At 44.3% G+C, this 17292-nt stretch overlaps 1 long non-coding RNA gene across 1 annotated transcript in view; it reads left to right on the top strand.

Annotated features, from left to right (window-relative positions):
- LOC141133323 (uncharacterized) overlaps positions 1 to 11082 on the top strand; it is a 75319-nt gene extending 64237 nt beyond the window's left edge. The window contains exon 3 of the long non-coding RNA XR_012243049.1: positions 10302 to 11082. This is a non-coding gene — a long non-coding RNA (uncharacterized lncRNA). The remainder of the gene's footprint in view (positions 1 to 10301) is intronic.
- The last annotated feature ends 6210 nt before the right edge of the window (positions 11083 to 17292 follow it).

Below are 17292 nucleotides of genomic sequence, written 5' to 3'. Positions count from 1 at the left end.
CTGTGTGTCTTTGGCTTCTATTCAGGCAAAACTTCATCCCTGAAACAGAGAACAGGGATGCACCGGATGCCTGCTGCAAGCCGCATCCGGCCTCAGTCTGAACCCAGCCTTAACTCTATTTAGACTAAATGTCCATCTAAGACTGCCCTGTCCACAAGGCAACAACACTACTATGCCATTTCACTGGTGAACAGTGTTGTCAATCAAATATTGATTAATCAAGTATTTTCACATCTAGAGATTAACCACTTGCTGACCAACTCAGGTTGTACATCGGTCTGTGTAAGGAGGATAGCGGGAGCACGCGCACACGCCCGCCACGTGCCACGAGATCGTGGCCGTGGGTCCCGCGAAGTCGATGTCCGCCGACGACGAGTGACCGCTGTGGACTGAGGCAGAATGGGGAACTGCCTATGTAAACAAGGTGATTCCCCGTTCTGCCTAATGACATGTCAGAGATCTTCTGTTCCCAGTGATCGGGAACAGTGATCTCTGTCATGTCCCATTGAGCTCATCCCGTCTACAGTTAGAACACACCCAGGAAACACACGTAACCCCTTGATCGCCCCCTAGTGTTAACCTCTTCCCTGCCAGTGTCATTTTTACATTGATCAGTGCATTTTTATAGCACTGATCAATGTAATATTGCCACTGGTCCCCAAAAAGTGTCATTTGGGGTCAGATTTGTCCGCCACAAACTCAGGACCGACTGACCCATGTTCAACTGCTGTTCACATGGAACCCTTCTCCACTTCGGCCTTCAAAGTTCTTGTTTGAATATTTGCTACTACCACCAAGATTTGCACCCGCGGCAGCTCTCGCTAAAAATCGCAGATCGCTGCCATTACCGGTAAAAACAATAAAAAATAAATAAAAGTCCCTAAATCTATCCCGTAGTTGGTAGATGCAATAACTTTTGCGCAAACCAATCAATATACGCCTATTGCGATTTTTTTACCAAAAATATGTAGAAGAATATATATATATATCAGCCTAAAATAATGAATAAATTTGTTTTTTTATATATTTTTTTGGATATGTATTATAGCAGAAAGTAAAAAAAAATGTTTAATTTCAAAATTGTCTGTCTTTTTTTGTTTATAGCGCAAAAAAATAGGATTTTTGATTTACCGTAAAAAACGTTTCTCTGAGTTCATTGACAGACACAGCGCTTCCTTATTCGGAACCATAGGGTTTTATCGCCCCCTACAGGAGTAAGACACTAGGCAGAAAAGACTTGGCTACGCCCATGGGCAGTCCTAGGTGATATACACCCCCCCTCTCTGCTATAGGCCTTCAGTTATGTAATAAGCAGTATCAGAAGTAAAAAACTCCATGGAGGGGCGGGTGCTGTGTCTGTCAATGAACTCAGAGAAACGCATTTTACGATAAGTCAAAAATCCTATTTTCTTATTCGTTCATTGACAGACACAGCACTTCCTTATTCAGAACCATAGGGATGTCTCAAAGCAGTGACAAACATGAGGGGTGGAGCAGCCACAAAATAACAGGTCAACCAGACAACCTGGAGCTCAACGAGAACAACTGGACCCCAACCTGAACCATAAGAAAAACCTTTTCACGAGGGAAAACACCCTCTAGACTACATCCTGCAGAACCTTGCGGCCAAAAGAGGCATCCGCAGATGCCAGCACATCCACCTTGTAAAAGTTTGTGAAAGTGTGCAATGACCAGGTGGCCGCCTTGCAAACTTGTGTCACTGACGCCTGGTGACAGAAGGCCCAGGAGGCACTCACTGCCCAAGTAGAGTGCGCCTTCACCAGGAAGGGAGGATCCCGACCCCTGACAGAATAGGCCTGAGTCACCGTCTGTCTGATCCATCTACTAATGGTCGCAGAGGAAGCAAACAGCCCCTTCTTTGGCCCGTCCATGATCACGAACAGGGAGTCTGACCTCTGAAAGGACTCAGTGACCGCCAAATGCACCCTGATCGCCCGAACCACATCCAAGTTGTGTAAGGCAAATTCCCTTGGATGTTGCGGCCTGGGACACAGGGAATGCAACACAATGTCTTTATTTAAATTGAAATCAGAAACAACTTTTGGAAGGAACAAAGGACAAGGACGAAGAACCACCTTGTCCTTATGAATCTCCAGGTAGGGTGTGTGACAGGATAGCACCGCCAATTCCGACACCCTGCGAGCAGAGGTGATAGCCACCAAGGCAGCCACCTTCTGTGACAGAGTGAACCGGGGAATTTCTCAAATATTTTCAAACGGAGCCTTCTGTAGAAACGAAAGCACCAGATTATAGTCCCACGGTGGCAAGGGAGAACGCACAGGTGGAACCACATGTCGCACCCCCTGCATGAAGGTACGCACCAAGGAATGCGAAGCCAGGGGGTGTTGAAAGAAAACCGCCAAAGCCAACACCTGGCCCTTGATGGTACTCAAGGCCAAATTCTTTTCAATGCCCCTCTGAAGAAAAGTCAAAATCCGAGCCAACGAAAAGGAACGTGGGTGAAGCCCCACTGACTCACACCATGAAATGCACGCTTTCCAAGTCTGATGATATACCTTCCTGGAAGTAGACTTCCTAGCTTTGAGAAGTGTCGGAATCACAGACACAGGTAAACTTCAATCCTTCAACACCTGTCTTTCAACAGCCAGCCCTTTAAAGCCAGCGACGGTAAAGCAGGGTGGAAGATCGGCCCTTGAGATAGGAGATCCTCCCTGAGAGGCACGCACCAGGTCAGCGTACCAGGACCACCGAGGCCAGTCCGGGGCCACTAGAATGACCAGAATTCCTTTGGCCTCGATCCTGCGTAACATCCACGGCAGAAGCTTGAGAGGAGGAAAGGCGTAGATCAGACGATACTGGCCACCAGAGCGTCTGAGGCATCTGCCAGAGGGTCCCGAGACCTGGCTACAAACCTCTGCACCTTCCTGTTGATTCAGGATGCCATCAGATTTACCTCTGGAAATCCCCAGCGCAGACATATCTGTTGAAATACCTCCTGATGAAGGGACCACTCCCCTTGGTCCAACGCTTGACGACTGAGGTAATCCGCTTGCCAGTTGTCCACTCCCGGAATGTGAAAGGCGGAGATGGCCAGGACAAAACGCTCTGCCCACCGTAGAATGTCGGCTACTTCCAGACTGGCTAACACACTCCTTGTTCCTCCCTGGTGGTTGACATAGGCCACCGCCGTGGCATTGTCTGACTGGATCCATGTCGGAAGCCCCTGAAGTCGATCCGTCCAATGATCCAGACAGGGTCTGATTGCCCGAAGTTCCAGGATGTTGATACGTAGCCTGGATACCTCCATCGTCCAGTGATCCAGAGCAGAGCTCAGGCCCAGAACTCCTCTCCACCTGGACAGACTGGCATCAGTGGTGTCCACCGTCCAGTGCAGTGGGAGAAATGATTTTCCCTGCCGAAGAGCCGGGGAACGAAGCCACCAGATCAGGGACCCTTTGGTTTCTTGGCTCAGCCGAATCTGACTGTCCAGAGATTCTGGACATTTGTCCCATTTTAACAAGATCTCCTTTTGTAGGGGTCTCGTATGGAACTGAGCAAGCGCGACCGCTTCAAATGTAGACACCATCAGGTCCAGCACCCGCATGCAAGTCTGCAGGGAGACCCACCTGCTGGACAGCAGTGAGCGAGATGCCACTTGTAACTTCTGGAGTTTGTCCTGTGGAAGGAACACCCTAGCCAGAGTGGAATCCAGCGTCAGACCCAGATAATCCAATTTCTGAACTGGAATCAGCGCAGACTTTTGGTAATTTATCAGCCACCCAAAATCTGCCAGAGTCTGAATAGCGATCCCCACATTGCCCCTCAGGGTCGCTGGTGACTGCTCGCAGCAGAAGGTTGTCCAGGTAGCCCAGAACAACAATTCCTCGCTGGTGCAGCAGCGCCAGAACCGGGGCCTTTGGTGAAGACCCAAGGAGTGGAGGTAAGACCAAAGGGTAAGGCCACAAACTGATAGTGCTCCTCTCCCACAGCAAAGCGGAGAAACCGCTGGTGTCGTGCACAAATCAGAATGTGCAGGTAGGCATCCTTGATGTCGACGGAGGCAAGAAAGTCCCCCTGAAGAGATGACACCACGGAGCGAATGGACTCCATTCTGAACTTCCGCACCCTCACAAAGTGGTTCAGGGCCTTGAGGTCCAGAATAAGATGTACCATACCCCCTTTTTTGGAGATCGTAAACAGGTTTGAATAAAAGCCCTGGAAACGTTCCGACACTCACCCCTTGAAGCAACAAGCTTTGTACCGCGCCCCGAAAGGCTAACAAGCGGTCCGGAGACAGACACAGATTGAATGGAAAAAATCTGTGATAAGGTTGGAAATAATAGGTTAGAGTTCTACTTAAAATAGTTTTTCATTTCTCTGCATAAATGTGTGTGTGTCAGTATATGTTGTAAGACTAGCTTAAGTCTTTCCAGATGTGTAAGACCAGCGTGATGTATGTTGAAATTATACTGCTTGTTACCTTATATGGAAATTTGTTGAAATATGTGATTCTGTAACCAGTCTATAAAAGGCCCCAATAAAGCAGTTAAGTTCAGTTGACAGTACGGGACCTTTAAGGCTCGGATCTGATATACAGAAACTCTTGATTCTGTGTTTTACTTCTAATAGAGCTAATTTGGCAAAGCAATATAAACTAGAGGCAATTCAGTTGAGAACTGCACTTAACATTTCTGGCGCCCGAACAGAGACTTACCGATGACACTTCAAGAGGTGGATGAATGAGTACTGACGGAACAAAAGGACAGGCATTCCGGGAACCACAGATTGAAAACCTGGCCAGGTAAGAAAAAGCTTTATTTTTCTTATATTCTGTGCTCCCCTGATTTGTGCCTATCCGTTCTGTCAGTTACGGTTCTCCTGGTTTTAAAACACCAGCCTCTGTAGTGGTGAGTCTAGAATTACTGCATATTTTGGTTTATATTGCTGGAATTATTTGTTGTTTGTTGTCTGTCTGTCTTGTTGAGAAAGTGAATGAGCCTTGTCAAGGATGGTATGAGTTAGAAGGGGATTGCCGAACTAAGCAACGGAATGCGCCCTTACCTCACTCACATGAGTTTTGGGGGTCTGACGCTTATGCTTAACCTCACATCTAACTCATAAACCATAGACGGGTTGAAAGTATAAGCCCTGTCTGCTCCATAAAGCAGGGATAAGAGTGTATGAGAGGGATCCCAGATACGGGGGGGAATAAGGTCTCCATAAGCCCGGAGATCTAGTCGGATACCTGGTCACTTAAAGGAATGCTTGTATATGTTGTAGCTGTCAGTCTGGTCATAATATTTGTCAGTTGGCTAGCATATAAAGTAATTCGATTTCAGAAATCTCATCCTGGAGAGGTTTTTAGTATTCTGGCACCCTAGGAGGAAGGCAACGAGGAACTAGTGTAGCTTTTTTAGTATTTTGTATTGTACACTAAGTGTCCCACACGCTACCTAGGCACGGACTGTCAGAATGGGCCAGCAGAACACGAAACCCCGTCAGGGAATTGTGGCGCATTATACGGTGCCACAGATAATTAAAAACATCTATGGGAAAGATGAAGCGCGGGACTTAAAGGATGTCCTTCGTAAATTTAAGGTGAAAGGAGCAGCGGGTTTAAACCCGGATGTATGGAGTGAAATAAAAAGGGACAGACAAGGAGAGGTGTTAGAGAAGCAATGGATGCGTCAGGTTCAATGCTTAATTAAGGTCTCAAATAGAGCGAAAGAAGAGGGGTGGAAATATAATCCAGATTGTGATGGTTGGGATATGAAAGATAGAAGAACAAAAAATGTTGAAACTTTAAATAATCTTAGTTCAACCATCCCACCCCCATACACTGACATAGAGCAAAATTCGCATAAGCCAGGGTTATATCCTGTACTTGAGGGGAGAGGATGGGTTTGTCAGGTTTGTGGAACACAGAACCCAGAATGGGCAATAGAATGTGTGCATTGTGGGGCACAAAAACCTCATGCAGAAACTGTAGCCCCCGTACGCACTGATACACGCATTGTACAGGTAAATAATCCAGAATTTGGACAAGTAGCCCATCCACACGCCCCACCTACTATTACTCGTAGGATGCAAATAAGGACTTGGAAGCCTTGGTCAGCAGACACTCTTATGGCATTAATACAGAGCGCCCCAGACCCGGTAGCAAAGCCAGTTGCTTTCTGTAGATTTGTGACACAGTTAATGAATACACATGAAGCAACCTGGCAGGATGGGGAGGATTTATGCAGACATAAAATGACTCTGACCCTATTTAACCAGACTGAAATAGGTCCGCACCGACCTGCAGACCGAGCTGACGGGGATAGCAATCTAGAGGCAGGACACGTCAGACACATAGACTCAGGGGCCCCTTTTATTGTTAGATTAGAAGCTTTCTGTCAGGCAAAACAACAGGAGAGGGGGTCAATATCACCCATGAAACAAATGCCAGGACAGACTGTATCGGAATTTTACTTATCTATGGAAAGTATGATGGCAGATGAGGGATTGGATTTGGCTCTGCCAGTCATGATCCGAGCCTTCAATAGACAGTTTATGGAAGGATTAAATCCACAGATAAGTGAAAGACTGAAAGCCTGCACACCAGAATGGAGGGCAATTAGAGATAGAGGGTCGTTGTTACAGAAGGCACAAGGCATAGAGGCGGACTTAGCAGAAACCAAAGGGAGGAAACATCATGCAATCAATGCGATTGTGGGTCCCCAAGAGCAAGGTAGAGGTTCCTCTCGCAAACCTCTTACCTGTTACTACTGTAACAAGATTGGTCACATCAGACGCCACTGCAGGAAAAGAATAAGGGATGAAGGAGATGAAGGTGTTAATTCTCCAGTTAATCAGAGAAGAAACCAGCCCAGGGTCAATAACAATAATGGTGACATAAGGCGACAGGGAGATGATCCACGGGCATGACTCGCCCCGGTTTTAGAAAGATCCAAAACAAAGATGCTTAAGACCACTATAACGGTTGGTAATAAGAAAATTTCTTGTTTAGTTGACACAGGAGCTTCACGCTCGTTGCTTTCTGATTCTGAACTACTCCCTGAGCAAGAATCACCTGACACTATATTGATAACTGGATATGATGGCATTTTAGCCGACGCCCCGCTGACAAAACCTCTAAAAGTTAAAATAGGGAACCACATGTTCCTTTCACGTTTTCTGGTATCTAGAAGAGCCCCCACTAATTTGCTAGGAGCTGACATTTTGCAGAAAATAGGAGCTAACATTACCTATCACCCAGATGGCACTGTCACCTTAGCTATAGGGGATAATCAAGAACACATGGAGATGTGTAACCTGATACAATACCTGGAGGAGGAATCGGAACTGTCCGGTCCATCTTCTCCAGATTTGGATCAGATCTTGTCATCCCTTCCGGAAGAACTATGGGAGAAACATCCAGCTGATGTTGGACTTTTGCCCATACCTCCGGTTATCCTACAGCTGATTCCAGGAGCAGTGCTTCCCCAACAAAAACAGTATCCACTCAGTGCACCCCAAGAGGCGTCCATAGAAATGCAGGTCCAATCCTTGTTAAAAAGCGGAGCTCTAAAAGAGGTAAAATCACCGGCGAATACTCCTTTGTATCCGGTTAAAAAGAAAACGGTAGCTGGTAGTCCGGTTAGGTACAGAATGGTCCAAGACCTCAGAGCAGTCAACAAAATACTAGCCCCGATGACACCTTTAGTACCCAATCCACATACGTTACTGTCACAAATACCATCAACCAGTATGTACTTTACGGTTATAGATTTGGCCAACGCTTTCTTTTCCGTCCCGCTTGCGGAAGAATGCCAACCGTGGTTCGCATTTTCCCTAAAAAATCGACAACTAACCTGGACACGCCTACCTCAGGGTATGGCGCATTCACCTACCTTATATTCGCAAGCATTGCAAACGGTGTTGGGAGAATGGGTACCACCAGATTCCTGTGTGTTGTTACAATATGTGGATGATTTATTGTTATGTTGCCCGGACAAGGAAACTTGTTTGGCTACCACCCTTAATTTGTTGCGATTCTTGGCAGAAAAAGGTTGCAAGGTTAATAAGAAAAAGTTGCAAGTGTGTCAGAAAAAAGTTATCTTTTTGGGACATTGTATATCACAGGGTACACGACATCTCACTGGGGAGAGGGTTCAAGTGATAAAGGGAATGTTACCCCCACGGAATTTCAAACAATTGCGTATGTTTTTAGGTATTGTGTCATATTGTAGATAATGGATACCACACGCTAGCGCTTTGATGCAGCCATTATACGATTGTTTGAAAATTGTACCGTATATGCTTACAGAAGTAGCTTATGAGTCGTTTGTCACTTTGAAAAGGTTATTGATTTCTGCCCCGGCTATTGGTATTCCAGATTACACCAAGACATTTCATTTGTACATTGCTGAAATCACTGGACACGCCACAGGTGTTTTGACACAGGCACATGTAAAACAAAGACCCGTTGCTTACTTTTCAGCAGCATTAGATCCAGTGTCCAGAGGTTCACCGTCCTGTGTACAGGCGGTAGCAGCGGTGTCGATAATCCTAGATAAGTCTTCAGAGATTGTTCTAGACAATCCAGTTGTAGTGCACACCACACATGACATACATGCAATCTTGTCTCAAGTACAGCCCAAACACATTTCAATGGCTAGGCAATTAAGGTTACAGTGTACTTTACTTTTACCTCCAAATGTCACTTTTCAGCGCTGTACAACCTTAAATTTGGCCACCTTTTTGCCTCTTCAGTCACCAGATTTGGCAAGGGGGAATAATAGTGCTAATAAGGAAGGAGATGAGGAAACTGACACCCTTCTGTTTAAAGAGATAGATGAGCACGATTGTTTTCAGTTCATGGAACAGGAGACAATGGGATTCCCACATGTTACAGATACACCAATCTTAAACGCTGAGCACACTTTGTATATAGATGGCAGTAGGTTTGCTGATGACAAGGGTAAATATCACACAGGGTATGCTGTAGTGACTGATACACAGGTGATTGAAGCACAGCCCTTACCAGCCCACATGTCAGCACAAGAAGCAGAATTAAAAGCTTTAGAACAAGCCCTAGAATACTTAAGAGGACGAGAAGGGAATATTTACACTGACTCTGCCTACGCTTATGGTGTAGCGCATGATTATGGCCACATATGGAGGGCTAGAGGTTATCTGACAGCAGCAGGTACACCTGTAAAACATGGAGAAGGGATTAGGAGAGTCCTGAACAATCTTCAAAAGGTTAAACGAGTGGCCATTATGAAGATAGCGGCACACACGAGCGCAAAAACAATTGAGGCAAAAGGAAATGCATTTGCAGATTTGACTGCAAAACAGGCAGCTCTAGGGGAAGGAAGCCCCGAGACCTTAGCAGCGGTAGAGGTGAGTATCCCAGAACCAACATGGCAGTAAATTACAGGAGCAAGCAGGGGAGAGCGAGAAAGATAAGTGGGTCAGGATGGGAGCAGCACCAGACCTTGACAATGTATGGAGGGAAGGAGGCAAAGTATGCCTACCTGCCTCTCTGTACCCAGCAATGGCAGCGGCAGTTCACCTACCCACACACGTCAGTTCCAATTCCATGTATAGGATTGTGAACCAAGGATGGCTCGCCCTTGGATTCAGTAGTACTGCGAGAAACTACTGTGCAGCCTGCCAAATCTGTCTCCTGAATAACCCAGGACAGAGAGTAAAAACCCCACGAAAACACCAGGTTCGGGCCCAATACCCCTTCCAGAGACTGCAAATTGACTACATACAAATGCCTAAGAGCGGCCCCTTTGAATTTGTCCTCGTGTGTATCGATTTATTCTCAGGTTGGCCTGAAAGCTATCCAGTAAAATCAGCCACAGCAAAAGCCACAGCCAAGAAACTGATCACTGAGTTAATACCTAGGTTTGGTCTTCCTGAAACCATAGAATCAGATAGGGGGACACACTTTACAGGAGAAATCATGCAGAATGTGATGACCATGTTAGGGGTTCAACAAAGTTTCCACACCCCTTATCATCCACAGAGTTCAGGGTCAGTGGAAAGAGTAAATGGGACAATAAAGTTGAAAATACAAAAAGCCATGCAAGAGTTAAACAAGCCATGGCCAGAATGCCTGCCTTTGGCTTTGTTCTCTATAAGATACACTCCAACAGGGAAAACAGGATTGTCCCCATATGAAATACTTTTTGGGAATGCACCTAGATTAGGTCTATACTTTCCACAGAGTATGCAATTGCAATGTGATAGTTTGACTGCATATGTGATACAATTACAACAACGTCTAACTAAGATCCACAAAAGTGTGTATTCTTCTCTTCCAGACCCTAACTCAATAGCAGGTACACATACACTGCTACCAGGAGATTATGTATATGTTAAGAAACACACCAGAAAGACATTGGAACCTAGATTTGAAGGTCCTTATCTAGTGCTTTTGACCACAGCCAACTTCAGTGAAATTGGAAGGAAAAGCAGCCTGGATCCACGCATCACACTGCAAAAAGAGTCTTGAACCGAGAGAAACAGAATGAAGATCCCTCTAACTATGATAATAGTGCTTGAATGTTTTCAAATGTTTGTTTATACATGGACTCCGGGTATCAATGTAACAGTTCATGAAAATAGTACTGATCTTAGATGGGTAAATCAGGATAAGAGTATAACACAATATCCTTACTACGAATGGTATACGGTAGGAAATTTCACGGTGTCAGGACAGGAGGGTCCTTTTTATATGATGCAGAATATGGAATCACCAGTAGGGTGGATAAAAGCTAAATCACAAGCACAAGTAAACATAACTTTCCATTGGAGGGACAATTTAACATGGCCCTTTAATAACACACCGCATAAATGTCATAAGTTAGGTCCATCTGAAACATGGAGAGAAGTAAAAGACAAATTACTACAGTTACTTAGAACTCCGAATTCAAAAGAATATGAGATAGCACAGAAGGGAAAAGGTCCTAGACCAGCAAGGGGAAGTGGGCAATTCAATCTAATAGGTCCTCTTAGTACCAATCAATCTGCAACTTATATTTGTACAGCATGGTATTTTGTACCAGTAAGGAAATGGGAAAACACAACAGGAGGATATATACAATGGCAATATAAAGATAGAAGACGCTCTACCCACCATCTTCGAATCCTCTGTATTAACTCCTATTCCTAGATCTTGCATAAATGTTTCGGTATCACAACAGAAAACAAAAATCAAATTTAATGTAACTTTTCCCCAGCTACCAGAATGTAGGTATCGCCGAGAATGGTATGATACAGTTCTGGGAGCTGCAGGAACTGGAATGGGAATAATGAATGGGATACAGATGGAAATGATACAAAATAAGTGGAACCGTGCAGGAAGTCACATAGCTGATAGTTTAATAATTACAAGCAAATGGTTACCTACAACATTCGAAACACAAATTAGTCAGGTACAATTAACTAAATATCTCAATATTATGGTTAATCACACAGCACTAGCCAGTCTGGAGTTGTGGAAAGAAAATCAGGAGTTTATAAACATTAATAGAGCTCGAGATGAGCTACGATTAGGGAATTATCGCACTTGGATGAACTATTTCAAGGGTTTAAATTTAGAAAGTACATGGTTTGAAGTACCAGGAAAAGAAGTTGAATGTGAGGAAAGATGGTGTGCTGGAAGGTTTGATGTATACAAAGTGGAGGAGGTCCAGGTAATGTGTAAGTTAATAGTGATGCCACTCCTGATAGGAAAGGATCTACCTGAATTTTGGTATCCTGAGATTTATGGACACTATGTAGATACACAAAACATGACTCATGATCTAAGTCTATGTGTTAAAACTAATAAGGGAATAGTCTGTGGGAGAAGTTCTCCAGTCTATGAACCTTGCTTATTGAAACATCAATCTAACATATGTAAATTTCAGAGATTACCAGTAGGTGTAGGAAACAGATTTATGGAGATAAGACCACAACATATTTGTTTAGTCACAAATGATCAGGAAACTATGGAAAGTTTAAATAAAACGGCCCCTTTTTCAGGATGCGTAAAGAATGTTAAAATGCTTAAATGGCAGAATGACACTTTCCTTTTTGAACCAGATGCACATAGAATATTTAATCTAGAATGGATGGTAGATAATCTTACTGATAATACTCCTTTTATAATATCATTAGAGCCCTTACGGCAAATCTTAAATGAGTCCGAAATACTTAGAAAACACATAGAGACACAAGAACATACCCTTCAAAATAATCTAATATCTGCGGTTATAGATAAAGGGAAATTAATACATTTATCCTCACAAATAAGAGATGAAACAACACATCATTGGTATGATGTATTTGCTGGATGGTCACCCACTGCTACGGCAATTTTTAATTGGATGCTCAATCCGATACTTATTCTAATTTTAGCTTTTGTACTGCTTACCGTGATAAACTGTTGCTTATATAGGAAGATTAAGGCACGAGCAGACAGAATGGAAAGAGAAAGGTATTAGGAACTCTAATGACAAAAAGGGTAACTTGACATCACCCCTTTTCTATTCTCTTTGCTTATAAGATGCAGGTATGGATTTGAGGGATGAGGGTAAATAGAGAAGACTTATCCTCCTCTGACAACCCGCGGTCAGGGATAGTACTCTTTGAAGTATCGGCTGTTCACTTGTTTGCAAGGACCCAGAATCGTGGAGGGGATGATATCAAAGGGGGAAATTGATAAGGTTGGAAATAATAGGTTAGAGTTCTACTTAAAATAGTTTTTCATTTCTCTGCATAAATGTGTGCGTGTCAGTATATGTTGTAAGACTAGCTTAAGTCTTTCCAGATGTGTAAGACCAGCGTGATGTATGTTGAAATTATACTGCTTGTTACCTTATATGGAAATTTGTTGAAATATGTGATTCTGTAACCAGTCTATAAAAGGCCCCAATAAAGCAGTTAAGTTCAGTTGACAGTACGGGACCTTTAAGGCTCGGATCTGATATACAGAAACTCTTGATTCTGTGTTTTACTTCTAATAGAGCTAATTTGGCAAAGCAATATAAACTAGAGGCAATTCAGTTGAGAACTGCACTTAACAATCTGCTTGGGGGCAAATCTGGAACTCGATCATGTAACCAGACAGAACCACTTTGTGGACCCACATATCGTTTATCAGAGAAGTCCACGGGCCCGGAAACCAGTGTAGACGTCCACCCGCTTGGACTGCGGGTGAGGGCGCCTCTTCTTGCTGATAGAGCCTTATCTGGGGGTCTGGAGAAACCCACTCTCGGTTTGCCCAACCAGGGTCGATTGGAGCCTCCCGAGGGGGCTTGAAAGACTTTGAGCCTTTGTCAGTGTACCCTGAGGGACAAAAAAACTTCCTGTGTGCCAAGAAGGAAGGACCACACTTGCGACTTGGCTCCTTTCCCTTCTTTGACTGTGGAAGAAAAGTACTCTTCCCCCCGTGACACCCTTAATGATATCATCCAGAGTGGCCCCAAACAAATGATCGCCTTAAAAAGGCATATCAGTTAGGGCTTTTTTAGAGGCCTGGTCCGCAGTCCAACACTTCAGCCACAATACCCATCGCAGCACTACTGCTGAAACAGACAGCTTAGAAAGCAAGGGAGCCGCATCCAAAGAGGCATCGCAGATGGCACTGCAGCCCCTGGACCAGCTGGTCCGCTAATTCAGTGAAGGCAGGAAGAAACCGATCACCCTCCAGGTCACGGCACAACAGCTTCACCCACTCTGTCAGCGTTTGAGACACCAGGGCAATGCCGAAGTGCCGAATCCGCAATAATGAACATAGTGCGGCTCAGAGACTCTGCCTTCCTGTCAGCCGGATCTTTAAAGGCTGGAGAGTCTTCAACCGGAATCATGGTGGTTTTGTTCAACCGAGAAACCGGAGAATCCACCACCGCTGGAGTCTCCTCAAAGGGGTAACGCACAGCAAAGCACTTTGGGATCGCAAAGGGACGTTTTGGACACTTGCTGCCTCAGGTGTAGACCCACACACACGTGGCATCCGAGGAAGAAGAAAACACAGGAGTCAGTGCCAGGTTACAAGGAGGAGCTTCCGCCTGCTAAAAACGCCGTCCTAAGTTACACAGTAATGGCCGCCCTTGCCTGAGCACAATCCGAGCAACCCAAACATGGCCCCAGCCATAGGAAGTCAGCAGGCACTAGAGGAAAAGACGCTGGCTACGGCAAAATCGCCACCGGCCACGCTACACGAGGCTGCCACGGATCCAGATGAGAAACCTGCAGCGTCCAGGATGAACGAGAGAGAGAAAGACAGGATCCGGGCACTGGACCCAGTGCCTCCCCCCAGGTAAGCACAGCACCCGGCAGCGTGCACCCCCCGCCCACCAGTACTCAACCTCATCCCCAAGGATCCACCCGGCACACTACCCCATATGGAGGGGGGAGGGGGAAAGGGGGGGTTACCAAGGGACCTCAGGGCCAGGAAGAGAGGGTGCAGGGACAGAGGGGAAGTCACAAGACCGACTGACCTGGGGAGGGACCCGCATCCGCCACAAACCCACCAAGGGGAGAGGGGGACATTTACTCGCTATACCAGGACCAAGCGGGCACTGCTTCAGACAATACCTCCTCACCACCGAAGTGGGGGGCTGTTGGCCATGAGGGACACTGCAACTCGAGCCGAGATCCGGTTGTATGTGACCTCAGGAGACGTTTAACTCGCGGGGCCAGCCCCCGTCCAGTGGGGCTTTGTTGCGGCCCACCTAGTGCGTAGCTGCGGTCTGCACGCGCTCGCTGGCCAGACTGGGGAGACCACTGGATCACGTGTCCTGCCCGTTGCCCAGCCCCGCAGACGATTGTAGCTCTCACCGGAAAAAAAAACAGGAAAACAACAAAAGAAAAATAAAAATTGCCAGAACTAGAGATCCCAGCAGGGAACTAGGTCCTTACTCCTGACTAGTGATAAGTGCAGTTTTCAACTTAACTGCTTCTAGTTTATATTGCTTTGCCAAATTTAGCTCTATTAAAGAAGTAAGACACAGAATCAGAAAGTTTCTGTATATCAACTCCGAGCCTTAAAGGTCCCGTACTATCAACTGAACTTGTCGGCTCTTTATTGGGGCTTTTTATAGACTGGTTACAGGATCGCATATTTCAGCAAATTTCCATATAAGGTAACAAGCAGTATAATTTCAACATACATGACGCTGGACACATCTGGAAAGACTTAAGCTACGTCTTACAACTGACACGCACATATTATACATAAAATGAAAAACAACTTAAGTAGAACTCCAACCTATTATTTCCAACCTTATCAATTTCCCCCTTTGACATCATCCCCTCCACGATTCTGGGTCCTTGCAAACAAGTGAACAGCCGATACTTCAAAGAGTGCTATCCCTGACCGCGGGTTGTCAGAGGAGGATAAGTCTTCTTTATTTACCCTCATCCCTCAAATCCATACCAGCATCTTATAAGCAAAGAGAATAGAAAAGGGGTGATGTCAAGTTACCCTTTTTGTCATTGGAGTTCCTAATACCTTTCTCTTTCCATTCTATCTGTTCGTGCCTTAATCTTCCTATATAAGCAACAGTTTATCACGGTAAGCAGTACAAAAACTAAAATTAGAATAAGTATCGGATTGAGCATCCAATTAAAAATTGCCGTAGCAGTGGGTGACCATCCAGCAAATACATCATACCAATGATGTGTTGTTTCATCTCTTATTTGTGAGGATAAATGTATTAATTTCCCTTTATCTATAACCGCAGATATTAGATTATTTTGAAGGGTATGTTCTTGTGTCTCTATGTGTTTTCTAAGTATTTCGGACTCATTTAAGATTTGCTGTAAGGGCTCTAATGATATTATAAAAGGAGTAGTATCAGTAAGATTATCTACCGTCCATTCTAGATTAAATATTCTATGTGCATCTGGTTCAAAAAGGAAAGTGTCATTTTGCCATTTAAGCATTTTAACATTCTTTACGCAACCTGAAAAAGGGGCCGTTTTATTTAAACTTTCCATAGTTTCCTGATCATTTGTGACTAAACAAATATGTTGTGGTCCTATCTCCATAAATCTGTTTCCTACACCTGCTGGTAGTCTCTGAAACTTACATATGTTAGATTGATGTTTCAATAAGCAAGGTTCATAGACTGGAGAACTTCTTCCACAGACTATTCCCTTATTAGTTTTAGCACATAGACTTAGATCATGAGTCATGTTTTGTGTATCTACATAGTGTCCATAAATCTCAGGATACCAAAATTCAGGTAGATCCTTTCCTATCAGGAGTGGCATCACTATTAATTTACACATTACCTGGACCTCCTCCACTTTGTATACATCAAACCTTCCAGCACACCATCTTTCCTCACATTCAACTTCTTTTCCTGGTACTTCAAACCATGTACTTTCTAAATTTAAACCCTTGAAATAGTTCATCCAAGTGCGATAATTCCCTAATCGTAGCTCATCTCGAGCTCTATTAATTTGAATGTGATAAGATAGTGTAGAAAAAGCACATTGAGTAATGTTTATGAACTCCTGATTTTCTTTCCACAACTCCAGACTGGCTAGTGCTGTGTGATTAACCATAATATTGAGATATTTAGTTAATTGTACCTGGCTAATTTGTGTTTCGAATGTTGTAGGTAACCATTTGCTTGTAATTATTAAACTATCAGCTATGTGACTTCCTGCACGGTTCCACTTATTTTGTATCATTTCCATCTGTATCCCATTCATTATTCCCATTCCAGTTCCTGCAGCTCCCAGAACTGTATCATACCATTCTCGGCGATACCTACATTCTGGTAGCTGGGGAAAAGTTACATTAAATTTGATTTTTGTTTTCTGTTGTGATACCGAAACATTTATGCAAGATCTAGGAATAGGAGTTAATACAGAGGATTCGAAGATGGTGGGTAGAGCGTCTTCTATTTTTATATTGAAACCATAATGTTGCCATTGTATATATCCTCCTGTTGTGTTTTCCCATTTCCTTACTGGTACAAAATACCATGCTGTACAAATATAAGTTGCAGATTGATTGGTACTAAGAGGACCTATTAGATTGAATTGCCCACTTCCCCTTGCTGGTCTAGGACCTTTTCCCTTCTGTGCTATCTCGTATTCTTTTGAATTCGGAGTTCTAAGTAACTGTAGTAATTTGTCTTTTACTTCTCTCCATGTTTCTGATGGACCTAACTTATGACATTTATGTGGTGTGTTATTAAAGGGCCATGTTAAATTGTCCCTCCAATGGAAAGTTATGTTTACTTGTGCTTGTGATTTAGCTTTTATCCACACTACTGGTGATTCCATATTCTGCATCATATAAAAAGGACC

This window comes from Aquarana catesbeiana, linkage group LG03 (assembly GCF_042186555.1).
Source record: "Aquarana catesbeiana isolate 2022-GZ linkage group LG03, ASM4218655v1, whole genome shotgun sequence".
Classification (NCBI taxonomy): Eukaryota; Metazoa; Chordata; class Amphibia; order Anura; family Ranidae; genus Aquarana; species Aquarana catesbeiana.
This window is presented reverse-complemented; position numbering and strand designations above follow the sequence as displayed.